The sequence below is a fragment of the Ceratosolen solmsi genome, unplaced genomic scaffold (assembly GCF_000503995.2).
Source record: "Ceratosolen solmsi marchali unplaced genomic scaffold, CerSol_1.0 scaffold56, whole genome shotgun sequence".
In the NCBI taxonomy this organism is placed as follows: Eukaryota; Metazoa; Arthropoda; class Insecta; order Hymenoptera; family Agaonidae; genus Ceratosolen; species Ceratosolen solmsi.
The window spans coordinates 4,488,335-4,506,678 of record NW_011948425.1 but is presented as its reverse complement, the minus strand read 5'-3'; positions in this window follow the sequence as shown (position 1 = coordinate 4,506,678).

Here is an 18,344-nt window from a genome sequence, read left to right as displayed (position 1 = left end):
AAACAGAGAGTATATCAGCGGAAGATTGCTACAACATTAATTAGAATAGAGTGTAACGGTCACACTTACTACTAAATCCCCAGTAAAAGTTTGTAGTTAATACAGTACAAAAATAGGATTTAATAAGATAATATTACAAATGAAACTAGTATTTGTTGAGCATTATATGCAATGTTTTAATAATAATTGTTAAAGTCTAACTGTTAATTCAGTATATATAGACTAAGAAATTAGAATGTTGAAGCAAAGGTATTAATTCAGAATAAGATTAACTTTACAAATAGGTTGTAAAATTAACGGCTTAAGGGGAACTGTTACTTCAAAGTCAGATTAGCAGTATAAATAGGTTGTTAAATTAGCAGTTTAAACCAAGCTATTAATTCGGATTAATATTAACATTATGAATAGCCTGAAGAAGACAAAAAATTAATAGTTCGAGCAAAGCTATTAATTCGGAATAAGTTTAACTTTATAAAAAATTAATATTTTAGGTTTAGTACTAGACCGGTATTAAACCAACGATAAACAATTATAATTTATATATTTATACATATATATATATATATATATATATCTAAAGTCGGATATAAAAAAAAAAAAAAAAAAAAATATATTGATGCGGATTTGCACAAGATACGTAAAAAGGAATGTAGACATAGTCATGTAAATATAAGCATAAGTCTAATATCATCAATGTAGACGATGTATTATTAACAGCAACGATAATAACATAAGCCTAACTAATGAGTCATTTCATAAACCGGTAAGATAAATATAATGAAAATGAATAATTAAAAAAATTTTTAAATTAAGTAAACATTTGCCTTAAGTTTAGGTTGGTAGGAGGAAAGTAAATAAATCAAAACTGTTCGATAAAATAAAGTTGTTGGTGAAGATAAATAAGGTCTTATGATACAAAAATAAATCGATAATTTAATTACTACAGCATCGTGGGTCAAAAATGATATAAATAAACTGAAATAAAAATAAAAATAAATAAATAAAAAAATCTGAGGTAAAAGTATTCATGTTCAAGCTGCTTATGTTGAAGCCGCTTACAATGATAAAGATAAGAGTCAAGGCGAATATAGAGATCCCAGAAATCTCGGGATACAAATCAAATAAATAAATATATAATATGTGAGACAGCAAGACTGAAAGTAGAAAAATCCAATTGTTATAAGAAAGTTTATAGACAAAAGTAAAGAATCTAGCATAAGCGTAAAGAAGGATGTGACAACACATGTTATATTATTGCATTTCAGCTGTGTATATGTTAGCTTTATCCAGACTGAATAAGATCGTATGCGGTAGAATCTATCCCCGAATTCTGATTAAAATAGAAAATCAGCAATAAAGCCGAAGCAATAAGGGAAAATTTCATAATAATAATGTGGGGTTGAGCAAGCATTTAAAGCATTATCCGCTATTCCGCAATTACTTGATAATTAAAGTTAATTGCCTTACACGGGAGATCGTACCAAAATCCGTACATACACACATACACACACCCACGCACGCACGCATACAAAAGTATCATATTATTTATATCTTCTGAATCACACGCTTTTACTATTGCAATCGTTGTATAATTAAAATGGTGCACGTAAGTTATAATCGTAATGTCGAGTAAAAGCTTATATGGATAAACAAAATTTATTACATTTCATTGGTGCTCGCATTATAGATTTAACGATAAACGTTTTACGAAATATTTATAGATTAGCAACTACAATCATTAATAAACATTTTTCTGCATTAAATGTAATTGCGCGTGTTTAATATCTCTAAACACTAGTGCTATAATGCAATTTACTTCAACTATTTTAAATACTTTGACGTCCATTACTTTTCAATTTTGTTAATGTTCAATTGTCAACGAACATACGATCGCTTAAGAATGTAGAGCTAATCGCTCTTGATCAATGATACTTTTATATTTCTTATAAAGTTCCTGTGGCCCGATTAAAATAATTGTTTAATATTTTCATTGTCGTTCGCTTTATATTGTAGATAAATGGATAAATAAAGGAAATGCTAATTTGAATATAAAAATACATGGCCAATTATAGATTCAAATAGTTATTATTCGAGCATAATAATATTTAAATAATATTTAAAACAATTTTCAAAAAAAATTAATTCAATTATTAAAAAATTACTTCAATACATACTATATAAAGTTCAAGATAACAACGAAAAGTAACTGTGAGTTGACTTCGTGTAAAGTAAGTTTAGCATAAAGCAATGTTAACTTATAGCTAATCAAGTTTTCTTCCAGAGCAGCGGTAATTAATTTTAATACAGTCTAAAAATAATTGCGGTTAGATTGAAGGTAAAATGCCACGCAGCGTGCCACTTATTATGACATTAACTATCGAAAGTCAAAACCCGATAACAATTATAAGAAAAATTACTTGAATTCAATGCCATTTTCATACAAATAAAAAGTATTTGCTAAACAAGCTTTTAAAAGATAATGGCTAAGTTAAAAAAAAAACCCTTGCTATTATCATTATTGTTGTTGTTGTTGTTGTTGTTGTTGTTGTTGTTGTTATCATTGTTATTACTATTACTATTATTATGCGACATTGAAATATATAATAATTAATTACATTATAATTATTTCACATTAATTAAAATAATAAGCAATTAAAATAAAAAATATTTTTACAAAATCAATTGTAGGTGTGGAATTGAAGGAGAAATACGTATTATGAAAAGCTCGGGCGGCCTCGCGTCACTAATCAGGTTCCCTAAGAGGTTTATAGCCAATGTCGACAGAAATAAATAATAAAACAATGAAGAAGCTCGATGCCGCAGGAACAACGTCTAATTATAAATACAAATGGAATAAGTAGACTGATAATAATGAGTCTCAAAGTCAGCAACACCAAGTTTCGCAACGAACTTGTTAAAACCGTAAAAAGTTCGTTTTTCCGAAACTCCAAGATTTAGCGATTCAAATAGCGAATTTTCGAATTACGTCTTGTACGACACTAGCGCGTCACTATTGCCAGATCTTGAAATTAAAAAGCATAATAAAAGATACTTTTAATTGCAGACGAAATAGACGAATTTGCTAGTTAGATACATAATTCGCTTTAACTCGGATTGAAACGCAAAGTAAGTTGGACGAATGAAAAAAAGCTCGATGAAAATTTGCGTGTAATTAATTCATTTTCTCCCAGCGGGAAAAATCTTTGAGCAGCCGTGTCCGAAATCAGAACATCCGCAGCCTGTAATAGAGAGCCGATGCCGTATTCGACCTCACCTACTCGACATAATCATCGCTCGGTGAGCTGACAAGCGCCCAAAAGCCTAAAAATTCCCTTTAACAACAGCTGGAGGGCCGATGTAGGGCAGTTTGCAGGGGCACGGAAGCTCGGCACGTAGCGGTTAAGCTCGTTTCGTGGCCTCGTAGTTTGCCTTTAATTATCGCCGATAGCTGCCGACCAGCCTTGTCCTCGCGCGCGCGCACACACACAAACACACACACACACAAACACACACACACACATCACGCACATCACGCACATCACGCACATCACACACATCACACACACACACACACACACGGGCATATAAAGGCCGATCCCCGAGCAGCTTGATTTTAGCGCTCATATTTTATTCTCTCTGCGCTGGTGCGCCCCTGCCCCCGTACACCCCAATCGTATCGCGTAATAATTTACAACTCGAGTGGCCTTGAATTTTTTAAAACATTTTACGGGATGTCCATCCATGCTGGAGTGTCGATTTATTGGCTGATTAATGGTGTGCCTTGCTCCACAGCTCCTTTAACAAAAAGTTTTTTTGGAAAAACAATTTTATGTCCGGGCTCAACGACTTCCAGCAATTTTCCAACTTAGCTGTACTATTTTAGTATTGGCTCATTGCTCCGGTAAAGTATTGAGGAAATTTTGTCAAAGTTAATTCCCACTTACTTATCTTTGACCAATTCAATAAGTAAATCTTAATTGCTTTGCTTCTGCTACGAGATATTACGAGCTTTCTCGTAATATTTTTCTCATGACGTCAATGATCGATATCACCGTTCACCTTTTGTATTTTACTCTTAATCGCTCAATCTTAAATAATAATTCGAAATTATATCACAGCGATTTTTTCTCGAACATAAATAATAACATTGACGCCTAATATACATCCTTATTAATTTTAATATAATTAGATCCTAATTCTATTAAATTATATTATACTAATGATAATGAAACATTTTCTTTTTTAGATGAAAGACCTTATCGCAATCATTTTTATTTTTTTTTTTTTTTTTTTTTTTTTTTTTTTTTTTGAAATTATTAACAAACGAATAACAATATATCCGAATATATAATAAAAATAATAACCGGTTGTGTTTATTCATAAGAATTCATACATAAAAACTAAAGTTTTATTTTCGAAATAAAAAGTTAAAATAAACTTCTTAAAAAAATTCTTTTATACCTTACAAATGCAAATATATCTTATTCTTGATAAAGAGTCGGCAAACTGCTTTAGCTATCATTAAGCCAAATTTATAATGCATATTACCGAGGCACTACCGACTCGTATATAAATATCAAACGGTTATTTTTAGGGATAGAATTTGAAAAATAGGTCAATAAGATTACAAAATACGAATTATTATCTCACATTCAATAATAAATATCGTTGATTTTCATGTATTAGCCCTAATCGTAATCTAATTTCTCTGCCGCTTGATATTTTTCCCTCGTAATAATTCGTCAAATATTTCGTAAAATAGATATTTTTAAAGGCAACTATTTAACAAAAAAATCACTATATTATCTGAAACATATAAATACACTTGTTTACAAAAACTTTATGTACAACAAATATTAAAATTATATCTATTTATATTATAAACTCTTTCGACTGTATCTACTATTTTACGTTTTCAAATTTATTTTACATATTTATCAAAAATTGTATTGTGTAAAATTTATATTTTATTTTGCGTACATTTTTCATATGATGCAATATTTATGAACATTTCCAACTATGTTTATATTGATATATATATATATATATATACAAATTTTGGCAAAATCTTTAAACACCATAAAAATATATTTGAAATTCTATAGCTATATGTATATGTAAATATATATTTATTTATTTTTTATTTTTTTACCTATTTTCATTTAATATATTTATGTAAATGAAATTAATAAATAATACATTGAATTCATAAGAATGTTTATTCGATTGAAATTAGAAAATAAGCAGAGAAAATATTACAATGGATAACGATAATATCATAACATATTTATTTAATAATTCTAATGAAATTTTATATGATTTAGACTTATTCATCAAATATTTATTACATATTACACATTTCTATAGCACACGAATTTTAATTAAATAATAACAAGAACAAATGAAAAAAGAAATTAATTACAAATCAATGACTTTTATAATATAAAAAAATGATGAAATACTTTACAATAAAACGTTCTTATAAATTGTTAATATTTTCAAAATTTCGTGAAATATAATTCATCAAGATTTTAATTGTAAAACGTATCACAATGCCCTGCATTAAACAAGTATTAAAAAATTCCACAGCATTTTTATAAACAAAAGAATTAAATTAATATTTCTGTACAGTGTAAAAAGATTAAAATTTACTTTATTACTTTTAAATTTATTCGGTAAATCTAATACTTAATACTAATACATTTAATATATTTACTTGAAGCGCATATAAGATGTTCGAATTTTATACTTATTTCTTCGAATTTTTCAACTTAAAGTTTTAATCGTCTCTGCAATATTTTCGTAAACATTAGTTAAATAGCATATGAATAAACAAATTAATGTTTAAAATAAATCTTTTCTATATAATCGACATGTATGATAAATTCAGAAAGCATTTTTTAATGTTGACAATAAGCTGAAACTATAAAGCATATCCAAAAAATCGATAAGTACTCTCTTCTATATGATAATATCTTCATGGTATTTCAATAAATAACATTTAAAACAGGTAATACATTTCATGTACACGTATGATTATAGATTATAAAGAGAGAGAGAGAGAGAGAGAGAGAGAGAGTGAGAGATATAATGCGAATTGTTCAATCTGCTACTTCAACGGAATCAGATAAAAAGTGTTACGATAAATATTCATTTATCTGAAATCTATTGCACATATCACGTATTTTATTATAAGAACTGTTTATACACATATATATATATATATATACATATATATATATACATACATACATGAATTATTTAAAAATAATGTTTTATTAAATGTTTATTAAATGAGTTTCGGTAATAATAAGAATTATACATTTTTCCTGCTTTAAAAGACTATTAGAAGATTATTTTCTAACTTTTCTAAATATATGCCTAGCAGCAAAGCGTTTTTTAATTTCTGTTTTATGAATTTATTCCCACAAAAGTAAAAAACAAATATAAGATATTGGATGCAATATTATTTTACATTTTTGTACAATAAAACAATTTATGACTTTTCAGTTAGGTATAATATTATATAAAATTGCTAATAAATTGAATAACAGATCGTATGGTTTAATATTTTTCGAATAAATATTTGACATTTTTTAATACTTCATATTGTTTGCAATGTATAAAATACAAATATATAAAAATTATTAAAAAAATTTTGATAAAAAATTAAATGCGTAATTATTTTATACAAATATTTGAAATTCTGCATAATAAACTATAAACGTAATGAATTAAAAGAATAATTCACGAATGAAATAATTTTTTAATAACTTGATGTTTAATAAATATTTTACAGGATGAAAAATTTAATAAGCAGACTACATTAAAAGTGATAATATATATATAAATTTTTAAATTTAAAAATAATAATAATCATTGATAAGCATATTTAAGATTAATATATTAATTTTATATATTTAAATAAAATTTATATAAATTTGTTATATTTACGATATTTTTTTATGAATAATTATACTTTTTTTCTTTTAGTTAAATTTAATCACAAAGTATTAAAAGTGAAATGGCAATTTATGGTACATAAAAAATATATAGAATATGGAATGGAATATATAAAATAAGTAGATAGTTATTTAAAAGTAACTAAAACTCATTAGTAAACTTCTTATTATAAAGACTCATTTATTTTAATTAAAGAATCTACTCCTTAATTATATGAAAATCTATAAACTGCGTATCCATAAAAAGTATAGAAATTTTTTTTTATTTTACAGTGTGGTTAATTATCGTTAAATATTTAACAAAATAGTATAATGTGAATTCCTTTTTTTTTTTCAAAACATTTTAAAAATATACTAAAATTGCTAATGTTTGTACAAAGTAAATTTTGATTTGAATTTTTGTTTTGTTTTTCTTTTATATAATCATATATAAGTATTATAAATTAAATTTTATATTAATATCTCAGTCACGGATCAACTTAATTTCTTCACTTTGTTCGTTTATTCGATATTAATAACAATCAAGTGTAGAATCTCATCAATTGTTTAATTATTTCTATTTTGTAGGAATTGCGACCCATAGTGTGCTAATAAATCCTTTCTGAACACAATTTTTTTTTATATAATTATGTTATCGAATTTCTAATCAGAATTAAAAATCCCTCTTATCGTATCAACGTAATTGTTACAACAATATGGATATTCAAATGCAGATTTATGGATATAAATATAATAAGGATGCTGGACTATCGGCGTGACAAACATGATGTCACTAAACCTATATTATGATTAACATGTCACACGTATTTATTATTAATATTTGATATTTTTCTTTAAATACACTCGATTAAACCTTGTCTCTCTCTCTCTCTCTCTCTCTCTCTCTCGTTCTGTCTCTCTATCTCCTTTTAGAGATTTTAATAAAAAAAAAAAATAATAATAAGTTTCTTTTGTTCTCTTCTCCTCCAATTTTTAAGATTTAAAATTCTTTCTCCTTACAAGTTTTTTTAAAACAACCTCGTCATTCTCAAATTAGCTTGCGGCCAAAAGTCAATAGCAAACCAACAAGCCTTGATGTTGCACAACGATCATTAACTTCATCGTCTCCTTAATGCGCAGTCTGAATTAAAAAAAGAAGAAAAGGAAAAAAGGAGCCAGGTGACATAATCTGTTGGCTGTCGCATGGCCTTACTTTATAAACTAATTTCTCGACAATGTAAAATGTCTTTGAGGCACGTGCACGTACCTAGGGGTTTACAGCAGACGGAGGGCGGAGCTTACGATAATAAACAGAGATACCAAAGCTTGCATGCACTTCAAAGCTTCAATGTCAGTGTTAAGCAAAGCAGAAGCAATATGCGTATAGGACAAGGCGCATCTACAACAAGGACTTGGCCCAATCGTGTCCTATGAATTAGTTATCTTTTGATTTTTCGTGAATAGTGAGACTGGTATGGAAAATTTATTCGCCTATTTATAGCAAAATATCATGAGACATCGTTACGCGTATTCACTCGCGCGACATTCCTACCAATATACGAACGATATTGAATGCATTTCAAAAATATTAGTATATTTGGCGCGTGTGTAGTAAAATATAATAATAACGCATACAATTTATCTCTATTGATGTACGCTTCCTATGATCATCCTAAAAGATGAAATATGCTTATGTGAATTAATAATCTTTATGAATATTCACACGCGGCAACGTGTTATTTTCATAAGTTCCTGCACATGTTCGATGCTCCATCCTTACTATTAATCCGTGCTCACCTTTCCTTTACGTTCTTTATGTAGAATGTTAAGTGTTTATAAATAAATTATTGCATTATAATTAAATCCCTTTGACTTGTAATTTGTTAACGATGAACTGTAATTTTACGACTATTGAACTTATTCTTCAGTTAATAAAAAAAAAATTTTTTTTAACTTTTTTTTTTTTTTTTTTTTTTTTTTTTTGTTATTGCGTAATAAATGGAAATGCAATTAACTTAAATCAAAGAGCTTTGCTCTAATAAAAGTTTTTCTACTGCCACTAAAAGAGTTTATCTATTTTCTCTGTAAAAAATTTTCAAAATTATTTTCCCATTAAGGACTTGGAATATAACTTATAATTATATTACCACGATTGCAATGATGTGTCTATATATCATCATATACGTATACGTTTGTACCACCTCGATATCGAATGTAAGCAAACTATTAAATTTTCTTCAATGCATGTAGTTACGATTACATGATAATAATTAATTATCGTATATAGCAGATTTATTATTATAATATTATCTAGTAATTGATTCGATCTTATAACATCACTGTCATATCGTAAATTAATTTACATACAAAAGTATAAAAGGAAGGTATCTCTTCTGTATATCCAATGCATTGCAATTAACATAAATTATGTTTCTAATCATATATTAATAAATTACAATATCATTAGGGAATTTTTTTATAAAATTTATTCGGTAAATTGCATGAGTACCGCACTCATGTGGATGCATGATATTCATGCAAAATATTCTTATTGTACGAAATACGTCATTTCTTTTGAATACCGCAATATTACATCCAGAATTTTCATAAATTTTTATCAATACAATTGAGATATTGAAATCTATAAAATCCGACGACATGATATATCTTATAAATTTAGTATATTACTATATATTAAAAATATTTTTAATACTAGAATGCCAAAAGAACGACTATTGCTTATTCTTTATTCATCAAGGATTCAAAACAATAACAATTATTAAACGTATTGGCAAATAAAAATATTTCTTTCATTTAAATTGAAATTTTAATATTTAAATTCATCTATATTGGCATTCATATTTATTTATCGTTGTTTCCAACTTAGAAATGAAAAATAATAATTTAAATATATTATCGTACAAAACCCTATTTATTTTTTTTTTAAATTATTATCGATATAATTTATATAATGTATGAAAATATAGTTGAAGTAAGAACTAATGAGACCGACATCGAAACACCCAAAAGATTGACATTTTACTCATCGACCAAATATCTAATTCTTTATCTCGATTTCCTTCGCGTTGTTCTCTTTTCTCTTCTTCCCTTGTGCCCTTTCAAAATGAAACGACAAATTGACGCCTAAATTATCGCTAAATTGGTGCGCGCCTTCTTTTGTTCAGCTCCCGTCCACAGATCATGACAAAATGCGTCGAAAAATTATAATTATTTAATGTTATGGAATGCGATATCGACTCAATCGAATAACCGTTTCGTTCGAGTCGTGATAATGGGCCGAGATTTGGGCGCAAAGCTAAACGCGCAAACTTTCCCTCTCTCCTGACTCAAGTTCCGATAAGTCTTTACTTGGACCTCCGTCAAAGTTAACGCTGCTAACTCATTATCAGGATAGGAAAACTTTTAGCCTAACTTGATTTGCTTTGGATAACACACATTGAACGAAACCACCAACCAATTAATTCTATCGTGTACCTTCGCTGCTTTGATTTTATCATTTTTCTCTCATATCCATTTGATGTTCTTTCTTCCCTCTCATTATCTCTCTCTCTCTCTCTCTCTCTCTCTCTCTCTCTCTCTCTCTCTCCCTATGTATTTCTTTCCGCTAGCTCTCTATATCTCTGTCACCACTCTATTCCTATAGTTTTTATAGCTCTCTGTCATCTCAAAATCTCCGAGATCAATAATCGCACAATTTCCTAGCAGGCATTTTATATGGAATAATCATAAGACTAAAGTACTGGTTAATTAATCGAAAGTTGATTATTCAGCAGAGAACATGAAAACGTAAATTGCCGATATATGCACCATGTTATTGTAGGAAAATAAAGAGAGCTTCATAGGGGTAAATAATGTATCCTGGTTGATTAAAATTTATTTCAATTATCCCTCGAATTCAAAGCAATTGACGTTATAATTTCGTATTAATTAATAATTTACAAACTGAGAAATATTAAGGCAACAGAGTTATTATAAGAATCCATTATGTTATTATTTATTGCTTAAAATCCTCCCGTATTCTTAATAGTAATGATACAAGCATTATATTAATTTCTAACAACATTTAAAGAATTATAATATATTATTGCACATATTTATTATGTTTATACATATTTAGATTAAAAAATATATTTAAATAAAAATATACTTTAAAAATTATGATAGAACAGTTATAACAGTCGTTATATATAAATTAAAAAAAAAAAATTACGTCTATAATGGGTCTTTTTTTATTCTATTAACGAGCAATTCAATAATAATATTCGTAAATAATATTGCTTACATAGATTTTTCACATGTGAAAAACATGACGAAAAAAATTGCGATCACTTATAATAGATAATTCATTTCTAAAATTTCCAAACTTGTGCGTTAAAGTCTTTTATGTAGAAAGGCAACTCTTAATAAAAAGATTATTAAAGTTACGGTACAAAGTCACTTGATACAATGAAAAGGGATGATCACGAAAATCGACCAGAAAAGCTGTATAAAACAACATTGCGGACATAAGGGTTAACGGCATAGATTATGAAGTTACTTTACAAAAGGTATCAAAACAAGAGCCTCGGAAAAAGCTCGAGTTTGAGCTTTTGCACTTTAAGTCTCGGCTCCTAGACAGAATAAAGCTCTATAACTCGAGCTAGCCGATGACCTCTGAATTTTCACTCGAGTGGCATTTTATTAAATCCCATTTCTCGGACATCCCACCCTGTACTATCATCATCCTCATACTTCTTCACTTTCTCACTTCCTCGCTCTCTCTCTCTCTGTCTCTCTCTCTCTCTCTCTCTCTCTCTCTCTCTCGTCCTCTTTCTCTCTGTCCTTTTCATATTTTTTTACTGCCAAAAACACTGTCGCAGATTCGAGTTCATTGGCTTTCATCATTTCACATCATCGACATTGGCTACATTCGTAACGCCTCAATTTAAATTCACTGAGGAAGTGCTGAACAGAAACGAATTATTAAAAGCATTTCCTGGCAAACTAATATCCAAGTATAAATCTGGCTATATTTTCTATCTTAACGTTATCGGTCCGACAATATTTGTAAAGTAAAATATCTTTTTATTAATTATTCGTCACTTTAAATGCATCATTTTGGCAGTGGCAAATAAACAATTATTTTTATGAAAATTTACAGCAATGTTAGCATATAGATCTTGTCAATTGTAAAATATATGTTTTATGAGTTAAATTATGGAAAACTTTTTTAATTTTAATCGTAATATCGTGTCATCGTGTACCAAGAAAATTTTACAAGTTTTTCAATATTAATATTGAAATTATCTTTTATGATGATTTGATAAAAAAAATATTTCATCGCGCGGAAACTTTATCCATTATGAATCAATAATTAATTAATGAACTGAAATATTAAAGTCCATATTAAAGAGTGATTACTACAACTTCTTCAAAACATTAACATAAAAAATGTGAATAGAAATGGTAAATTATTGTTTTTACGTTATTTGGTGGAAATATAAGCAACGATAAGTCGATAAAAAATCATTATTCGTACTTTTATATAACTATAATATTTTATTGGATGGCATATAAATTCGTAAATAATTGTATTAAAATAAATTTAATAAAATGTATATAGATATTGCTAAAGCTATAATTAAATGAAAAATAGATATAATAATTAAATTGCAATTTTTACAAAGTATTTGTTACAATTATATTACGACTATTTCCACAAAAGCAAGTAATAGATTTAAGTTAATTAAGAACATAGTTATAAGCGCTAAAATATATTTGCAATTGTATTCATATAGGATGTACTTCATCTAAATTTTCGATATATTTACAAAATCACACAGTTGAAATATACAATTGGCATTCATAATTAATCGACTCTATATACGATATGTAAATGTACTCGATATATCGATGTACGTGTATTTAGAGTCACTGATAACAAGGTCTACGTATGCAATCAGATATCACGGAGATAAACTAATAAAATTAGTGGACTTCATCATTGAAGAACGAAAAAATTTGTATATCGACGATCGCTACATCCAAAGTCTCTAATTTAACGAGCAAAATTTAAAAATTATCATAGTTGAAATCGATTGGCAACAACAACAACAGCTGCACGTATATTAATGTAAATTTGATATAAAAAAAAAATTATCAACTTTTTTATTCACGCAAATGTGATAATTAGCTTGAAAAACGAAATATAAATTATGGGGGAAAAAAAAGAATTTTTTACATTCTCATGGTATTCTAAAATTTTATATTACAAAGTACAATCGCCAATCAAATTATATAGTATTTTTAAGAATGCTAATATTTATTTAAAATCACATCGGTGTAATGCAAAACTTAATATCAACATAAAAATTACTTAAAAATTGAAAGTATTATAACCTAAGCTACCATACAAGATCGATATATTTTTCACATACTTTATGCTATTTACTCAACAATTCTAATATTTTAGAAATTCTCCTTATATTTTAATAACGCCAACAAATGGCGAGGATCATTACGTTATTGTTCGACACATAACAACCAAATACGTTACCGCGCCGCTTATCTTCTGCCCTTTCACGAGAAATAAATAATCCACTCGTGAAGGATGCGTGGCTGGAGATTTTTGATCGCGCATTCCTATAACTCATGAAATCCAACGAAACATTACTGATAAGCGGGAGACCGGGAAACGGGGAAGTGAAAGCAGCAAAAGCAGTAAAAAATCATACTCAAGCATAAATACGTTAATTACTTTATTAGCAGCGGCTGTTCAGCTCCACTGGCTGCACGTTTTCGTACACGCGTAAATGCAACTAAGTGCGACACGTCGAGCGCAATTAGCATTATGTATTATACGTCCGTGGGAGTTGAGGAGCGTGATTCATCGCCGAGTAGCCTCGTATAATTTATCACCCCGTTGTTTATGGCACACCCTCGTTCGACCCATGGACATTTAGCCACTCCAGTGGAAAAATAGCGCATCGCGATCGGACCAAGCTTCCCTTGATTTACAATTCAAAATGTACAAAGACGAAGGGGGGAGGGGGGAGGGCGAGCACCTTATGCAAATAGGCCTCAAATCAAATGTCAAATCGTGCGGAACGTTATACAAAGACAAGCGGCCCTGTTGATAAGCGCATTTGCATATATGGCCCGGGAAGGATGGCGTTGAATTGGCTGGGAAGTGGAGGGGTGTGGGAGGAGGAGGTGGTGAAGGGAAAAGCGTCGACAACTCGACGAGATAGATTATTAAATTCGCATCCTGGGGAGAAAGCGCGACGGGGCAAGCAACTAACGAGAAAATAGATGGACAAACGAAGACAATGTTTGTTGTACGAAGGATTTCTCTATTGTTCGAGTAATTTTTTTATGCCCGAAATTCATGTCACGGTTACTGGCGCATGGCTCTAACACATTTGCATATAAGCTGATTAAGGTTTAATTTCATTTTTCATAATTCTCCTTGCGCTATTACGTTATTTTAATTACTTAATTAATAATATAATTAATTATGAATATTTTATTATATTATTAAATTGCCTGTATGTATGCAGGTGTATATATATATATATATATATATATATACATATATATTTATTTAACGTTGATTTTACTTAATATATTAATCTTGAATTGTTAATACTTTTATTAATCTTTAAGTAACGAAACGAATGTCACTGATTTAGCTAAAGATATTTCTAAATACGTCGGCATTAACTATTAATTTTACCAATTTTATGAAAAAATAAATTTTCTAGCATAGTAGTCTTATCGCAAAATCAAACAATCACGTTGTCACTTGTTTTTATAAACACAATTATAAATATACATGCACGATGATACTTTTTTATTGGATAAATATTATGCTGAGTGTCGATCGAATTTACAAAAAAATACATTTACAATTTATCCATTGACAAAGTTTCTTCGATTCATATTCAGTAACTTTAATTCTCGTCCGAGGCCAAATGTTGATACATCAGTTGATTTAATTATATTACACTCATAGTGTATTAATGAAATTTTATCTTTTTTTTTTTTTTTTTGTTTTTTTTTGTTTTTTTAAGCAATTGCTACTGAGAATATACGAGTGAACATCTTTTTCTAATTTTGTATTTTCATAATATAAAGCTACGATAGAAATGTTTAATTAACGACATTATTAGTTATTCAAATTTTCTCGAAAATATGGATGCACAATATTCTCGATTCACGAATATAATTAATACCCATAGCGCTAACCTTTGATATTCCGAGGCACTTCTCAACATCGAATCTTCGCCAACATTCACCGTAATAGATGGTGAGCGTCGTAACGGTCCAAGCTCCTCCATTCCCAATGTGAAAAAGTTCTCATATTTCTAAAACGGAGCTGCTTAACGTCGTTAAAAGCAGCGTCGAATGTCAGGCGAAGCGCGGCATCGTGCTAGTGAAATCCAATAATTACGAGGGAAATTACGAGGGGAGTGGGTACGAGTAACTCTCGATCATCCGTGAATAAAAGAGCGATGGCGAATGGTCGCGGATGGTCGTCGACTGGTGACAGAATCGGATCCGTTTGCCACGCTTCAACTGCACGAAAGCGACCAGGTGAGGTATCGCGCAAGTGCTACGGACATACGCCAAGGAGGCGGGGGCACATTATCTCGCCGCAACACGTTTATACGCTCGATGCCCGATCGATAACCTCTGACACGATGCAGTTTTAAGTGTCGACGAATTACTTCCGCTACGGTGTCGGTGCCGGTGGCGGATAATGCCATTCGTTACGATCTGAGCCCTGGCCTTCCTCTTCTCGAGATTTCCATCGATAAGAGTTCACGCAGCCGAGCTATTTTCATCGATGCCCAAATGACCGAAGATTATTTAGAACTTTGACTTGCCAAACCTCTGACACTTATCTCCCAGCTTTATAATTATGACGTCTTATATATTCGAATAAATTTCCTTTTATATTTTTTGGGAAATTTGTATGAGCTACTGGCTGTGCAAGGTGTCTCTGATAATACGAGATTTTCTTGCGCGGCTTCTTTCTGTAGAAATTACGAATTAATAACAATATCGCGTTCGATTATTATAATAATAATCCAGAAGTATGACGAGCGAATGAATAAAAATCATCGTATCATCAGTTCTTAAATGAACAAATTTTTAAGCATTGTTATTAGAAAAAGGAATTGAGACAAACATTGTTTCGAGATAAATATAAAAGATCATGGGGACAATGTTAAAAAAATATTATTTTCTAAAAGACAATGAAATGCACAACGAAAAGAAATTAATCCAAAAAAAAAAAAAAAAATTACCTTTACGTCTGATCTATTTCGTTCAATAATAATAATTTATGTGCAGCTAAATTGAAATGTAAATGACTAAGGTTTTCATCCACTTTAATCCGATAGAATAAAAATTTTATTCTATACGTTCCGAATTAGTCATTTAAAGATATTGCCAATATTTTTTAAATGAAAATTTACTATCTTAAGCAGCTTTATTTTAGGAACCATAATTTAAATTGCTCTACCTTCTATAGACATCTGCGGAAATTTTGAAAATGAGATATCGAACGTGCATAGATAGATGCACGGAAGAGATGTGAGACTATGAAATTAGACATTTTCATTGTAATTGGTGGATTGCAATTAAGTCATTTATGTAAGGCGTCGGTCTATCGCTACATTGAATAAAATAAAAAATATCCGACGACAATAAAATTGTCCATTCATGTTATCCAGCTCGAATCGGGCCAGTAATAATAAAGAATATTGATAATACAGTTTCAATTACTCTGGCTCAAGAGCGTAACGATTTACCGACCTTATTCACAAGGACATGGGCATTAGGTAGAGAAGCAAAAATTCAGGAACCTCTACCATCCGGACCATAAGAACGAAAGAATTTCTTTAGGAGTCTCGTTGCCCGTTTCGATCTGCAAGGAGTAACAACCTACGTATGCTCAGACTTTCTCGTTCATCGATTACGTTTGCGATCAATGAGCGTTTATCGCGACAGTCACGCGTCACTTTCTGCATTATTCCTCCTCGGCTCTCTTCCTCTGTCTCTCTCTCTCTCTCTCTCTCTCTCTTCCTCGGGCTGTTTCATGAAGACTCTGTCTCTGTCTCTGTCTCTGTCTCTGTCTCTCTGTCTCTGTCTCTGTCTCTCTCTCTGTCTCTCTCTCTCTCTCTCTCTCTCTATTCCTCGGGCTGTTTCATGAAGATGAAAAAATATGCCAGAAGCTGAAAAGAGTGGAGGAGGTTTCGTTGCTTAAAACACCCACTGGTCCCAAGGCTTTAGCCTCGTTCGGCCATATTGACATGGTAATTCCTTTAAAATTTTATGACAGGTTAGGATTATCGTCCCTCGTAATAGTTGTACTTTTATTGCTTTTGGAACGAGTTGAGCGCACGAAATATATAGGTGATTTTCAAAGAGCCGTGAAACTTTTGTAACGATAAATTTTGTTTTTTAATATAATATTTATAAGTTCGGTCCTTATTTCCAATTCACGAATATATTATACGTAGAATTAAAGAAAACACGAAATAATATAATAAAATAAATAAATAAAAATAAATAATAAAACAAACGACTCTATTAATACAAAAAAAAATGATTATTTTTTATATAATATTTATATACAATCAATGTTAAATATCTGCAAAGTTTGAACTTTTAAAATTGTTTTTTAATTTAACTTTCACTTTCTTTTTCTTCTTAAAAATAAACGTCAAATTACTATTACGTTTGAGGAACTAAAATTTTCTTCATATAATTGTAAGGAACTCTTTTATTAAGACTTGTATAGTTTATCTGATGTCAAATGCCTCAATTATCCTGACTCGATTAGTAAAAATAGTAAAATTAATTATATGAAACATAAAATAGTTCACTTATAATAACGGGTAAATAGATTATTCAGATTTTATAATTATTATGTTAAATGTACTATTAATAAAATAAGAAAAATTAGAAACAGCAATTCAATTATTTTCAAGATTGAATGTTATTTGAATTTGGAATTTACATACACACTCTTAATATATTGATCAAGCAATTTAAAATTCTATACTTAATATTCTGACAAATAAAATTTTGAAATAAATCTTATTTTTCGCAGTATTTCATTGACAGTATACAATAAAACGTCGATAAAAATTTCTGCACATCTAATCTGTTGTAAAGTACGCGAAATTGAGGCACATGAAAAAGATCCGCTCTATCGTAGCGCGGCAATAAAGAAGGAAAGATCGTAAATCCTTACGCCTCCCTCCTTCTCCAGCATCGACGGCAATGTCATGTGAGCGAAAGCTCTTACCGGATACAGTTTTCAGTACATTTGCGAATCAGGAATCGATAAGGCCGATCAAAAGTAAGAAAATCAAAGAAAATCTTACAACA